The sequence below is a fragment of the Phoca vitulina genome, unplaced genomic scaffold, assembly GCF_004348235.1.
Source record: "Phoca vitulina isolate PV1807 unplaced genomic scaffold, GSC_HSeal_1.0 scaffold25, whole genome shotgun sequence".
NCBI lineage: Eukaryota > Metazoa > Chordata > Mammalia > Carnivora > Phocidae > Phoca > Phoca vitulina.
Window position 1 is genome coordinate 35,869,784 of NW_022589728.1, and position 14,373 is coordinate 35,884,156.

At 35.1% G+C, this 14,373-nt stretch overlaps 1 pseudogene; it reads right to left on the reverse strand.

The window, feature by feature from the left end:
• Window positions 1-12,684: 12,684 nt before the first annotated feature.
• LOC116642980 lies at window positions 12,685-12,988 on the reverse strand (annotated as a pseudogene).
• Window positions 12,989-14,373: the final 1,385 nt, after the last annotated feature.

Here is a 14,373-nt window from a genome sequence, read left to right on the forward strand (position 1 = left end):
ATTCCACTATTTATACAGTAGCCAAACTCTTCTTTCAAAAGCATAAATTAGATTATGTCCTTCCATTGCTCAAACTCTCCAATGGTTAAGCCTTCTTGGAAAAAATTGAAAATTCTTTATCATATCCTTCAAGACCACATATCACCTGGTACCAAATTATCTCTTAAACCAATCTTGGAACCTCTTGCTCATGCTGCTCTAGTTACTCTGGCTTTCTTCTATGTAGATAAGTTTATTTCCACTTTTGAGGTGGTTTTTTTGTTGTTGTTGTTTTGCCTGAAATACCCTTTTTTATCCTCCTAAATGACAAATTTTTCAAGTAATTTATTCCTCCGGGTACATCACCTATTCAGTCTTTCCCTGATGCTCTATTCTAAAGTAGCTCATCCATCACTTTCAATGATATCACCATGTCTCATTTTGTTCTTAGCATTTATCACTATCTGAATTTAGTCTCTTTGCTTACTTATTCATTTGTGTGTGTATTTACTTATCATCTGTATCATCCTAATCCCAGTCACTGGAATATAAGACTCATGATAATGAAGATCTTATTTCATTTTCTCATTATTATATGCAGTGGACAAGTCCTGATTCTTTGCAAACCTTGGGGGAAGAAAGATAATAAAGGGGAAATTATGAAGGGTAAAATAAATGAAGACAGAGCATCATTTCTACTGAAAATATAATGGCCATGTAATTATGTTAAACTTAAAACTTTCAGGATGTGTGCATATTTTTTCCCAAAAAGATGAAAGCACGATCCAAATCTATCATTTCTGGGTCACTGTGATGAGATCCAGCAGCCTTTAAATACAAAAAACAAGTAACTGGGAAAAAGAGATTGCCAGAAGCATGTGAAGTGTAAAACATAGAGAAGATAGTTGGTTCCCAGAAATATTCTTCTCTTTGCCTCTGTCTGTCTTTCTTCTTTTAAAAATGTTTTCTAAAAGACAGCATTTGATCCTACTTTAGTTTTTATTTTCGTTTAGCTTTTTAGACCTCTGTCCTTTGTATCATCATCATTATCATTAACAGAAGAGGTAATATTTGTTGAATTCTTGCTAAACTTTAAAATTCAACTAGATTTTAAAATCCAGCTAAAAGGATATTAGTATATTTAGACTACCATTATATTCTTGTTAATGAACACAGATCTTAGGGCCTAATACATTAGTTCAAATATTCTAGGAACTCTGCTTCAGCACTTCACTGTGCTGTCTTCTTAATCCTCATAAAAGCAATATAACTGAGAGTCTATCATTTTCTCTTTTTACTGAGATTAAGTGTGTCAAGGAGACAAAACATAGGTTAATTTGTCCAATAAAAATGACAAGCTTACAAATAAAATGGCTGGACTCCAATCAAGTTGGACTTGATTATATGACTATAATGATCCATGCTTCTAATAACTAACCTAATAATTCTCAAACTTTAGTGTGCAATCATCTGGATCACTTCTTAGAAAGGCAAATTCCCAATTTTCAACTCAGATGTTCTATTCAGAAGTTCTTGGGTGAAGTCCATGGATATGTACTTTGGACAATATTAAAGTGATTTCACTGCAGCAGGAAAGAGGACCACTCCATGAGGAACAGTGTAATAACTTATACTACCCCATTGGACTCAGACATATTGTAGGCATTTGATAGTACTTACTAAAGAGGAAATAATTAATTTGAAAGAATGAAGTCTTTTGACATAAAGTCCCTTTTAAATTAAAAAATATACCAAGCATTCCCTTTGATAACCTCACATTACATATGACCATGTCAAAAATATTTAATATGTACTATAGCAGGAACACAGAATCAACCTTTCAAGAACATTATTTCTCTCATAAAATTACATACTTCCTTTTCAAACAATTTCAATAAGATCTTAGCAACAGCATTACCTTAATAATTGCTAGCCTCAGTAATAGCATATTGCTGGAGTCTTCCCATATAATCTTAAAAGTGAGTTTTGTTACTGTTTTGATGCCTTTTAAGTCAAATAATGGAGATGATCCTGATCTCTTACGCAGCCAACATGCTTTTTATGAAAGTATACAAAAACTTTGGTCACATTTATCTTTTCTGTTACTGCCTTTACCTGACCTAGTAGAAGATCTCTTTGCTGATCTGTAAAAAACGTTTCACTCTTGGAAATGTAAAAATATAAATAAGAAATAAGGATATGGTGCATATGAATATGATGTAGATTGAGGTGGTTATTTTAGGAATTCGCTTATTTTTAAAAAGCTAATATTAGCTTTTAATTTTTACCACACAAAATCAGAAAGAGATGATGATCAAAGTTTAAAATCTTTCATGGTTATGTTGGAAGGTGAAGGAAATCTAAATATTATCTATTTAGGATCTTTGTAAGACAGAGGCAGACTCATTCACTTAAACGATAATCAAATAAGAAGGAAAAAAACAGTTTTGTAAATTCAGAGAGCAAAGGTGTAAAACATGCTTCCAAAAATAGAGACAAAAGCAATACATCTAAGAAGAAAAGAATGCAGTCATAGTGTTAACAAATACCTTTGAATTAACAAGCGTACAAAGATCAAATATAAGCAAAGGCCTTTGCATTATTATGAGGAAAGAATGCAAATATATTCATAATATGTTAATTAAAAAGATAGCTTATTATAGGATATAAACACTCTTTCTTTCTCCTTGCTCTTTTTGTGTTTGTTATAAAGATAAGCATATAATAAACACAGCAGGAAAAAAATGTGCTCTAATTATCCATTCCTGAGGAGAACCATCTGTAATTTTTTTAAATACTGATCAACTAATAAATATTAACTAAAAATCAAGCATGCTGTATTCATCATATCAAAAACCCCCAGAAAATAGAAAATATTTTTTCCTATTGTCCAATAACATAAAGAGTAGTGGAAGCACCTTACTTTGTATATTTTCTGTTCTAATAAATAAAAGGTAAAATGAGAAATAAAAACAATCACATTATAGAAAGGAAAGAGCTATATGTGTCAGCAAGACTAGGAATGTTCTCATGGAGAAAGTGGCACCTACCAACAACCTTGAAAGATAGATTAATTCAAAAAATGGGGGATAAAAATTCAAAGTGAAGCAAAAACATGGGCAAAGTCATGGAAGAAAATATACAACGGATATGCAGGGAAAGGTGAAGGTTGAGGGTTTAAGAAAATACAAACAAGATTTCAAGAAGGATAGGGTCACAATCTAGAGGGTTCTGATTGTCAATCTAAGAATGTAGGAAGGTCACGGGTACTAAAGGATTTTGAGGCTACAAGTGACATTTTGAAAGTGTGATTTGAAAATATTATAATAAAGTGTAATAAAACTGTGGAAGAGAGGAGCAACCAGAGTTTTGGAGACCAATGGATTCCAGACTGCAGTAGCAATCAGAGAGGAAGGAAGAAACACGATCACATTATGTTATTAAAGATATTTTGGAAAATACCTTAAGGTGGCCCAAAACCTCACACATTGATCACTTAAAGATTTTTTTTAATTTCATTGAAATAAAAAATATTCATACATGATAATTATTGTCCCGAAGAAAGTAACCAAACATCTCTGAAGTTTTTTCCTGAGAGACATACTGCAAGCCCTTAGGATTAATGAGAAACAGCCACTAATTCCTTTATTTAGGTATCTTGCCTTCTTTATCTTTGGATCTGTAAGTCCCCAAAAATGGATTAGAGACAAACATTTCTCTTTTATCTATACGATGCAAAAAGAAACCTTGAAATAAACTTCACTACAATTCCAAAATTTCCAGGATAATAACGAGATTAAACATCCTCTTGTTTTGCTGAAGATCATCTTTAAATCTTAGGTCACTTCCCTTTGGTCTATTCCAATTACAGAGGGAGCAATTCTAGTTCTGTGGCTCAGGGAGCTTTGAACAATGGAGATCCTCCTCAGGCAGAGCACTGATAAAAGTGGGAATAACATCTAGATCTTGATGGACATTGCACTTGATTGCAGTTAGAGAGCACGCAAAACCCTTGAGGGCCCTCCACTTGGTGTAGTATTGAGTTTTTCATCTCATTAAGAAAAAATAGTCATAATCTGGCCCAGACTGGTGAGGCATCTCTAAGTTTGGCAGACCCCAAAACACCTTGCAAATGAAATTTTAAAGAACAATTAGTTATGAAATTAGAATACTAAAAAATGTGTGATTTAACAGATCTGAGTAGCTGGGGCTAAGTAGAGACATCACAAGTAACATTTTGAATTGACACTGATAAATTCATTTTGTACATTCCAAATATGAGATAATGGGGAATATCAATATACCAAGGTACAGACAGCATTTAAGAGCTATGGGACTGGATGTCAGCAGAGAGGTATTGAGATAAAAATGTTGAAGTCATCTATTTACATAGAGGTTAGAAATCATGCAACTGGATTAGGAGAAAGTTTGGAGAAAGAAGAGCAAAGATCCGAAGACTAAGCCTTGATGATTTTCCACACTTAGAAGTTTGAAAAGAGCTATTATTAACAGGAAAGAGAAGGCAAACCTGGAAGGCAAGAGAGGAATGAGAAACAAGATTACTGAAATCTGCTAGGTAAATATTTATCCTTTATTGATCAAATTAAAGCCAATACTACTTTTGCCATCTTCCAATATGTTTAGTAATAATACTACCTAGTAGTAAAACCATTTTCGAATGCTCAAAATGTACTGCTAGGTCATGTCACACTCATCAATCTGTAGAGCACTTTGTCCCAGTCTATTTGTTGCACATCACTGTTATAGTGGAAATGACAACTAAGACTCACGTTTTCATTGTCTCAAGGTTACAAAGAAGATATGGTATAACATTTTTATCACATGGCCATAAAACTAAGTTCCATGGCATGATATCTGGCAATCTGGTTGGTCACTGATCCAAAAAAGGCAAAATTGTAAACAGAATGCCCAATCTAGCACCCTAGAAGTTTCATTAAAAACTTCCACACTGTGAGGAAATGAGGCAGAGCCCTAATCTAGAAAATGAAGTTGTCCGTGACATCCTGTTGCATGAGAAAAACTATAATTATTCTATCTAAATACATGATTATGGTTACGTGGGTTTTTTTTTTTTTTAAGGATTTATTTATTTATTTTAGAGAGATCGAGAGAGAGAGAGAGCGTGCAGGAGTGGGAGGACTGGAGGGAGATGGAGAGAGAACCTCAAACAGACTCTGCGTGGGGGTCCATCTCACAACCCTGAGATCAGGACTGAGCCAAAACCAAGAGTGGAAGGCTGAACTGACTACACCACCCAGGTGCCCCTATGGTCACGGTGTTTAAAAAAAAAAAAAAATGTGTCGTCCTAAGATGCCTGTGTCTCATTTGACATAGAAAGAAGATATTAACTTTTGAAGAATCCCTAATTTTTCAAACACAGATTGTTTTTTTCTGTTCTCTATACACTGACCTGAGAGTGATTGACTTTTGCATAAAGAATTGTAACCTTCTAACTGAATAGGATGTGACCTTAAATGTATTTTAATCCTCTACTTAACTCAGAAAATTTCATTAGAGGTATCCTTTGGTCTTTTCTGACTCTGTCAAGGCCTGCCGTCTGTGCGTATCATGATGTTCTACCTTCGGCACTTAGGGGCGTGCACCGCACATTGGGTTGCCTCGCTCGCAGTGCACCGTCCTTGTAGATCTGGGACCTGTCTCAATGGTGACACAAATTTGACTCACAGCTCCCTCAGAGACACGAGCACATTATGCTTGATCTTTTTCAGATGCACCCTTTCAGATGATCTCTTTGTACCAATGGTGAATGATGTTTCAATCTAGAGGAGGTTTTTTGTGTTTTTTTGTTGTTGTTTTGTTTTGTTTTTCCTTCCTTTTTGTTGTACATAAAGATTATCCTTGGGCTGAGTTGCAAAAGTAAGCCTTCATGAATGAGATTAGTGGTCCCTTTCCAGTGATTTAGCCACTTTGGAAGGCCACCTACCACGAAAAGCCTGGGTCAGCTTAACTTGAGGTTATCTATCTATAATGAACTAGTAAATACTATTTTCAAATTTTACACTTGCATGCTCAATGTTAGCTTATAAGAATATATTTTCAAAAAATGTGAAGGAGAGATGATTATAAATATCTTGTATACGAAAAAGGTAACAAAATAAAAAGGAAAAAGTCCTTAAATTTTTCCAGCCCTTTCATTTTCCAAGGTGAGCACAGTTACAAGTCAATGAGATGTAAGAAAGGGAAGAAAGGCTCAACTATTGCCATGTCTCAATTTTTGTTTGTTTTCCTAAATGGAAAAAAAGTATTTACTAGAATTGTTACAGCAGGTATTGACATTCCCTGAATTAATCATTTTATTCTCACAGAACTGGAAATAAAATTATGGTCTTTTATTGCCATATGCTTACTCATCATCCATAAGATAGATTTTTTTTTTTGCAAAATATGTCAATGCTTTGCTCTTCAGATACAGATCATAATACTATAAATGTATGCTTTCTTGAAAAAAAATCTTATTTTTTGAAAAATCAGACATTAAACATATCAGGGCTTATGGGGAAAATAGGCTCATGTAGATCATTCTATATCTATACAGCTTTGTAACCAAAAATAATGTAAGTACTAATTTAAAATATTAACATCAGTCAAAAGATATGATAGATTCCTAATAAATAAAGTAGTGGTCCAGTGGCATCAGCATCACCTGGGAACTTTTTAGAAATGTACATTCTCAGGCTCACTGAACCCCTGGCCAACTGAAACAGAAATTTGTGTTAGGGCTGAGTAATCTGTTTATCAAGACTTCCAGGGGATGTAATACAATTCACGATTAGGTGAATTACTGTACTACACTATATAAAACATTTTACCTTTCAAAGGAAAAAGAGGTGATGTTGCTAAATGGAACATAAGATGGAAAATAAGAAAATAATTCAGATTGTTCCATTATTGAGTCAAGGGCAAAATATGCAGATGTCTAGTAGGTTGGCAGCCTTCAAATATGTCCCCATGACCCAGCTTCTTAATATCAATGCCCTGTGAATTTGGGCCAGTCTTAGTGACTTGCTTCTAATGAACAGAATACAGCAAAAGTGATGGGATGTCATTCTTAGATTAGCTTCTGTCTTGCTTCTCTCGTTCTTTCATTTGCTCACTGCTACATTCTGAGTGGCCCTGAGGAGTGGCCCACGTGGCAAGATATCTTGGCTCAGCAACTGGGGAGGAACTGAGGCCTTCAGCCCAAAATCCCACAAGGAACTGAAACCTGCCAACAGCCAAGGGAGTGAGTTTAGAAATGACTTTCCCCTCAGTTGAACCTTGAGATGATTGCAGTCCCAGTCTATACCTTGACTGCATCCCTGGGACAGATTCTTAGCCCGAGGACCCAGCTTAGAAGTACTGTATTACTGACACAAAGAGAACTAAAAACAAACAAACAAAAAAACCACAATAAAATAAAATGTTGTTTTAAGAGACTAAGTTTTGGGAGATCATTTCCAGTACATAAACCGAGGGGAAGAATTTGTGGTCAGTAGACACACTGTACGATACCATGTTTGTCCACGGGGGGCCAGCTTGTGTTAGTGTGTTTTGCATTCAACTGCCATTATTTGGTGAATAAAGCACTAGAAGCGCTGGGGGAATTACAAATGACCCCATATTACTTCACATGTTATTGGCACCAGGTGCCACCAGGAAGTCTCAGTTTTATTGAGGCTTCTACTGAACAACTTCTGCTTTCCTTTGGTCTCCTTGTTTCATCTCTCACATACTGATGGTACGTGAGCTAATTTACTTCAGAGAAACATGCATTTTAGGTTGAGTCTGCTTTTCCAGAAGTAGCAATGTTCTTAAGAACAACCATGGAGCTCATTAAAGTACTTTTTGAATTCCTAAGGTTTAATTCACTCCTCATGCTTCCTTTAAGGATCATGTGATAGATGTGAGAGGATAGGAACAATTTTTTTCTTTTGCCCCCATTCTCTTGTTTTCTTTCTTTTTTCAGCCTGGAAAGTAGTTCTTTGGTAGAATGTATGGGAGAAGGTTTAACATAGTAATACACCAAAAAAAAAATAATTCTTATTAACAAGAAAACAATAGGAATTGGCTTGCCCCAGTGAGAGGACTTTGATGTTCCAAACTTCATTCCTCTTGCTCAGCCCAGTCTACTTGTCTCTTTCCAGAATGGAGAAAAGACTATCTCTAGGATTGGACGAAAGTGGGGAAAATACAGAGCGAAGGAAAAGACTTAGGTGAACAAGGCAGTAATGAAGTAGGGACTGAAACAATAGAAGATTCCTAGATCATGTTTTCAAGAATGATTCCATGCACAGAAAATTTGATGGGAAGAGCAGGAAATATTTTGCATCATATTTTAGATGCTGTATGTTTTCATAAACAGTGATTAAATAACATTGTTTTATTTCTCATACTGACTACATATCTGCACAGCTTTCTGAGCACTGTGAATCCACTAAAGAGTGATATATGTATATTTCCATTCCTTCTCATTTGCTTTTCTCATATGTCAAGTTGTAAGTGCGTTAAGATGGCCCATTTAAATGAGATAATATATGTATTCTGAAAGTGCCTAAATATTAAGAGTCCTCAACAAGTATGAATGAATAATTTTGTCATTTAATTTTAGAGTAAGGTATTCAAATTTATAGCTATGACTATAGCAATTCAATAAACTTTAATCAACATTCAACTGAATAAACTGAATTTTTTAAATCTAAAATTCATAATAATAAACTAATCACAGGAAAATATTTCATGCTATATACTAGGGAAATCTGAAATTAAGGGAATCCCTGCTCTGGACATGATTCTTTAGGGATCCAGAAATATGTATGAGCAGCTCCAACATTGAATCTAGTAGCACGGAAGCCCCTTGGAGTCAGTCAGTATTTCTTTAAGTCAATAGCATATATTAAATATCTTTTACAAGCTGAGCATTATGCCAGAAACTAAGAAAGAGAAGAAGACAAAACCAACAAAGGTTGTCCCTGACACCATGAAGTTAGGTCTGGAGAAGACAGACCTTAACAAATGAGTACAGGTCATTAATGATGTAATTGCAAATATGTAAATACTTCAAAAGTAAAAGGGGCTTGCAAAGTGCAAGGCGTAGGTAATTAAGCCCTTCAACAGATTGCTATAGGTCACTGTATCTCAAAAACATACCAATGGCTGTATGTCAAAATCAGCCATCTTCTTCCCGAATTATTAAATAAGTATCCCCTATGATGGTATACAAATTTAAAACTACATAAATAAAAAAATGAAATAAAAATAAATAAATAAGTAAATAAATATCCGCTGCCCTAACTGAGATATGATCTCTGATAATGAGGAGGCATTTTCATCCCCCTTTTTGGAAGGTATCAAACAGAGGTATCCAATGAATTAAATTGGAAGCTTTCTCTGGAGCAAACGGAGCAGAGCTGACCATCTTTTCTACTCCTCTGGGAAGTCTCAGTTTTATTGAGGCTTCTACTGAACAACTTCTGGTTTCCTTTGGTCTCCTTGTTTCATTGTAGCACCCTTGAAGAACCAAATGACTCATGGCTCAACATTTTGCTGAATCTGTAAGTCTGAATTTCACCATGATCATCACCTGTCTCCAACTCAACTACCCACAACCACCCACATCTCTATGTGATTAATGAGATTGTGGAGAAGGGTTCAGCTTCAAATGGGACAATTTGTCTCCATCAATAAAAAAAATATTTCAGAAACAGATTCCCAGTGTCAATACACATTCAGTTAGTTATCCTATTTTCTACAATGTTAGTATTATTCCATAGTATGATCAATGATATCTGGGGAGAAAAAAAGGCATTCAAGTTGCTAAGAAATGGAGAAATAGATTATTTTCAGTTCATTTAAAGTATTGCCTAAAGCTTGAACTATATTATATTTAAGAATAATTTTTAAAAGCAGATTAAAATCAAAGTTTTTTTGGCTTATCTACTATACTCTCTGTCCTCTCAGCTATTCAGCTAATCAGAGTTAATGTAGTAATATGAAATTAGTGTAGGGATTTTGTTTCAAGTCATGAATTGGTTCCAATAGATTGTAATATAATAACTTAATCAGTTTTATTAGACTAATTTTTAAAAAAGGTTGGAAAACCCATGTAATATCTTACAGTATAAGCAGAGTCAGCATTAATTTAGATGTGCACTGTGTCACTTATATTAAGAATAAAAAATAGATATTAATAAATTTAAAAAACATAATGACTGAAAATAGTTACATTCTAGATGGGGTACTTTTTACCTTATTGACTACAATCAATATTCAAAGTTTGAGGGCTTTTTTTTAAAAAGAAATAAAAAGCAAAACAAAACAAAACAACAACCACACATAGTGCTTTTTAAACAAAAAGATCAAATAACAACTAGAAAATTTAATTAAAATTTTGAAATTTAGGGACTCCTGGCTGGCTAGTTGGTTAAGCGTCTGCCTTCGGCTCAGGTCATGATCCCAGGGTCCTAGGATCGAGCCCCGCACCGGGCTCCTTGCTCAGCAGGGAGCCTGCTTCTCCCTCTCCCTCTGCCTGCTGCTCCCCCTGCTTATTCTCTCTCTCTCTCTCTGTGTGTCAAATAAATAAATAAAATCTTAATTTTTTTAAATTTAGAAATAAAGTATTTATGGGATGTCTAGGTGGCTCAGTTGGTTAAGTGTCTGACTCTTGATTTCAGCTCAGGTCATGATTTCAGGGTTGTGAGATCAAGCCCTGCGTTAGGCTCCATGCTGGGCATGGAGCCTGCTTAAGTTTCTCTCTCCCCCTCTCCCTTTGCCCCTGAAAAATTAAAAGCAAAGATTTTCCACTATTTTAAACAGAAACATATTGTAAGACCAATAATGAGTTCAACAAACACTTATTAAAAAACATCACTGTCTTTCAAACATTGGGATAGATGCAATGTGTGTACTGGGTTCATAAAATGACTTCCTATTTTAGAATATAAATCCTGGGTGTGAGGAAATCGTAAAATCTTGGTTTTAGAAAGTGACTTAGGAAATTCATTAAAATTCTGTATTTTAATTTATGTCAGTCTATCTGATCTAAACATTAATACTTGAATTATAAATAGACCTCTCCATTTGCTAGGAAGGGTTATGAGAAAATGGGATAAATATTATTGTAATTTCTTATAATGAAGATGCTATTTGTAGCCCTTTAAAATACAGGCTAAATCCTACAGCAAAATAAACTTAAAGAGAATATATTTGCACAGGCTTAACTGTCAAAACCTACCATTATGCTTGTGAACAACATTTTAAAAATTTGACCAAGACTGCAAAGTAGACATTATCCCTGACTACCTCACTTTCAATAACTTGCTCTATTCTTCAACCAATTACTACTCCTTTTATCCTTTCCAGCACACCAGAGTTGTTCGTCCAATGACTACCCTGCTTAATTACATCTTTTTTTTATTTAATAAATTTGACATGTCACATTGTGTAAGTTTAAGGTATACAGCATGTTACTTTGATAATTTATATATTATATGATTGTCAATATAGTGATATTTATCACATTACATAATTATAGTGCAATATTTTATCTATATTCATTATACTGCACATTAGATCTCTGTGGCTTATTTACCACTTGTTATGAGTTTGTATCCTTAAATACTGTCACTTGAACTACCCCCATCCCCATCCCCCAGTAACCACCATTTTATTTTTGCTTTTACAGGTTTAACTTTTTTTAGATTTCACATATAAGTGATGTCGTATAGTACTTGTCTTTCTCCGTCTGATTTATCTCACTTAGCATGATGTGCTCAAAGTCCATCCATGTTGTTGCAAATGGAAGGATAGATTCCTTTTTCCTGGCTGAGTAATATTCCATTGTACATATGTACCACATCTTTTTTAATGTGTTTTGAGAAATTCTTTAATAATTGAGTTTTTATTGGTTGTTCTGAGGATCAGCACAGACATTTCAATTTGTACACAATGCTTAACATATGTACTGAAAATCTAGAAAATCATGTAGTTGTGATTCTTTTCTAAAAGTTATTGCAGTGATCTTCCAGCTTAAAATTTGGAGGCAAATTTTCCTAAACAGTATATCAAGTACCAATATCTTTAAATGTTGATATGCTATTATGTTGCTAAGTCTCATTAATTCACAATTTAATATCATATACATTACATACTCAAATTTTCAATCTTGCACAGCACATTAACAAAGTTAGTAGGAAAACTGGACTACCACAACCAAGATGTTGTGCACAAGATTCTGACAGGGAGAGCCAAGATCAAGGATGGTTTTCTTTAGGAAACAATTCTACCAAAACAACACAGGAATAGAAGCAATTTAAAACATTCAAGACATATTAAATGCATGACTGACTCTAAATTGCTACTTAGTATGCTTTGTATTATAGGATATAGAAACTACCACATCAATGGAATGTTAAGCTGACACCCAAGACAACCAAAGCCTCCCATAATCAATATCCCACTATTATCTGGTTGTACAAAAAATAAACCAGCAAATGATTTCACCTCTTAAAAACAAAACAAAACAAAACATTTACACTTAAAAATGGGATGAGGTGGGATTCCCTCTTTCTTAAGAATGCTTCTAAAGCTACTAAAAAACTTGTATTTATAAAATAGTTGATAAAAAATGTTCCTCTGGATTGTACAAGAAGGGAGACAGGGACCCCTGCTAAGACATGCTACATGATATTAATTAGACTTGGCTTCTTTCTCTCCTGATTCATCAGAGGCTGGAATCTCCTCGTTTTAGTTTCTCAGTTTTCTGCAGGTAAGTCTTTTGTTTCTTGGTTAGTCACTTCAGCCTGTTTTCCCTTTGCTCCCCTTTTCCCCTTTTGTTTACACTTTTTTTTCCTGAGGATTTATCCTTTCCTGTGGCCTTTTTTGGCTTCATTTCCACTTTTGCAGTAGCAGGTTTGGCTGACAACTTTGCTGATCTCTTCTTGGGCTCCTCCTTCACTGCCCTCTTGGCAGAGCTGACCTTCCTCTTGGGCATGGTGATAGTGGGGTGGCAGGTGGGGAGAGCCTTCAAGAAGCTGGGCTGCCTGGCGCCTCCCACTCCTCCCACTCCCCCCACCACCCAAGCTGCTGCCTGCACCACATCTTTTTATCCATTCATACATGGGTGGGCCTATGGATTGTTTCCATATCTTGGCTATTGTGAATAATACTGCAATAAACTTGGGAGTGCAGATATCCCATCAGAATCCTGGTTTCATTTCCTTTGGGTATATATCCGGAAGTGGAATTGCTGGACCATATGGTAGATTTATTTTTAATCTTTTTCAGGAACCTCCCACAGTGGGTGGACCAATTTACAGTCTCGTCAACAATATGTAACAGTTTCCTTTTCACCATGTCTTTGTCAGCCCCTGTTGTCTCTTCTTGATGTGAACCATTCTATCAGGTGTGAGGTGATCTCATGACAGTTTTGATTTGCAGCACATATCATTCCTTGGAAAGAGACTCAAAGAGCCTTCTGATTTATGGATTGAGTGGTTGAATTAGTCTCTATGACTGCCTGTGTTTGTTCTGTATTCCTTATGTTTTTAGTATCAGAGAGAGTATCTCTTGTCACTTCTAAGGAGGAATGTAGTTTTAAAAGAAAGAAAGATAAAGAAAGAAGAACCTATGACCTATTCACTGCCATAGTCAAACTTGTACACGGGCTGTCTCAGCTAGTCAGAGAAGTCAAAGAAGAAATTGGCCTTTCACATCCAAACTGCCTGTTTCCCATTAAGCTTCTGCCTCTTCATCTCCCTTTTGTTTATGCCTCTGAAATTTCTTCTTGGAAGCTATTGATGTGGTGGTAAGAGTAAAAACTTGCTTTAAGCACTCATCATACAAATTAAATTTTAAGTAAAAGCAATTGGTATTGCTGCTGAGTAAGTTCTTCCTGTAGATTGCTCAGACACTCTGCAAAATTGCCTGCTGACCTACTCCATGGGCCAGAGATGCCAGTGGCCCCACAGCCAATAGTATCTATCATAGGTGACATTTGTAATGGAGAGCTCTGTGCAGTTGTGCCAAAAGTACCCAGCAACTGCAAACAGGCTATTTGGGATGAGATGATATATATTAAATTATATGCTGCACTTTCCATTGAAAAATGAGCATCCTAAAGAAATAAAACACCCCTGAAAACCAAGCTGGAAAAAGATGAAAATTTGAAAGTAGTAAAGTACTTTTATTTTGCTAACTGAGTATGCAAAAATGCATTAAGGTGGCATATGCTCATTACATTTATGAAATGTAAAGTCCATCCTTTTAACTCTCAGGTTATTGCTGTGATATAATATATGGTATCATTTCCATTTTACAGGTAAGGAAATTGAGATTAGATTGATTTGTCTGAGTTAAAGCAGCTATTAAAAGATTCAC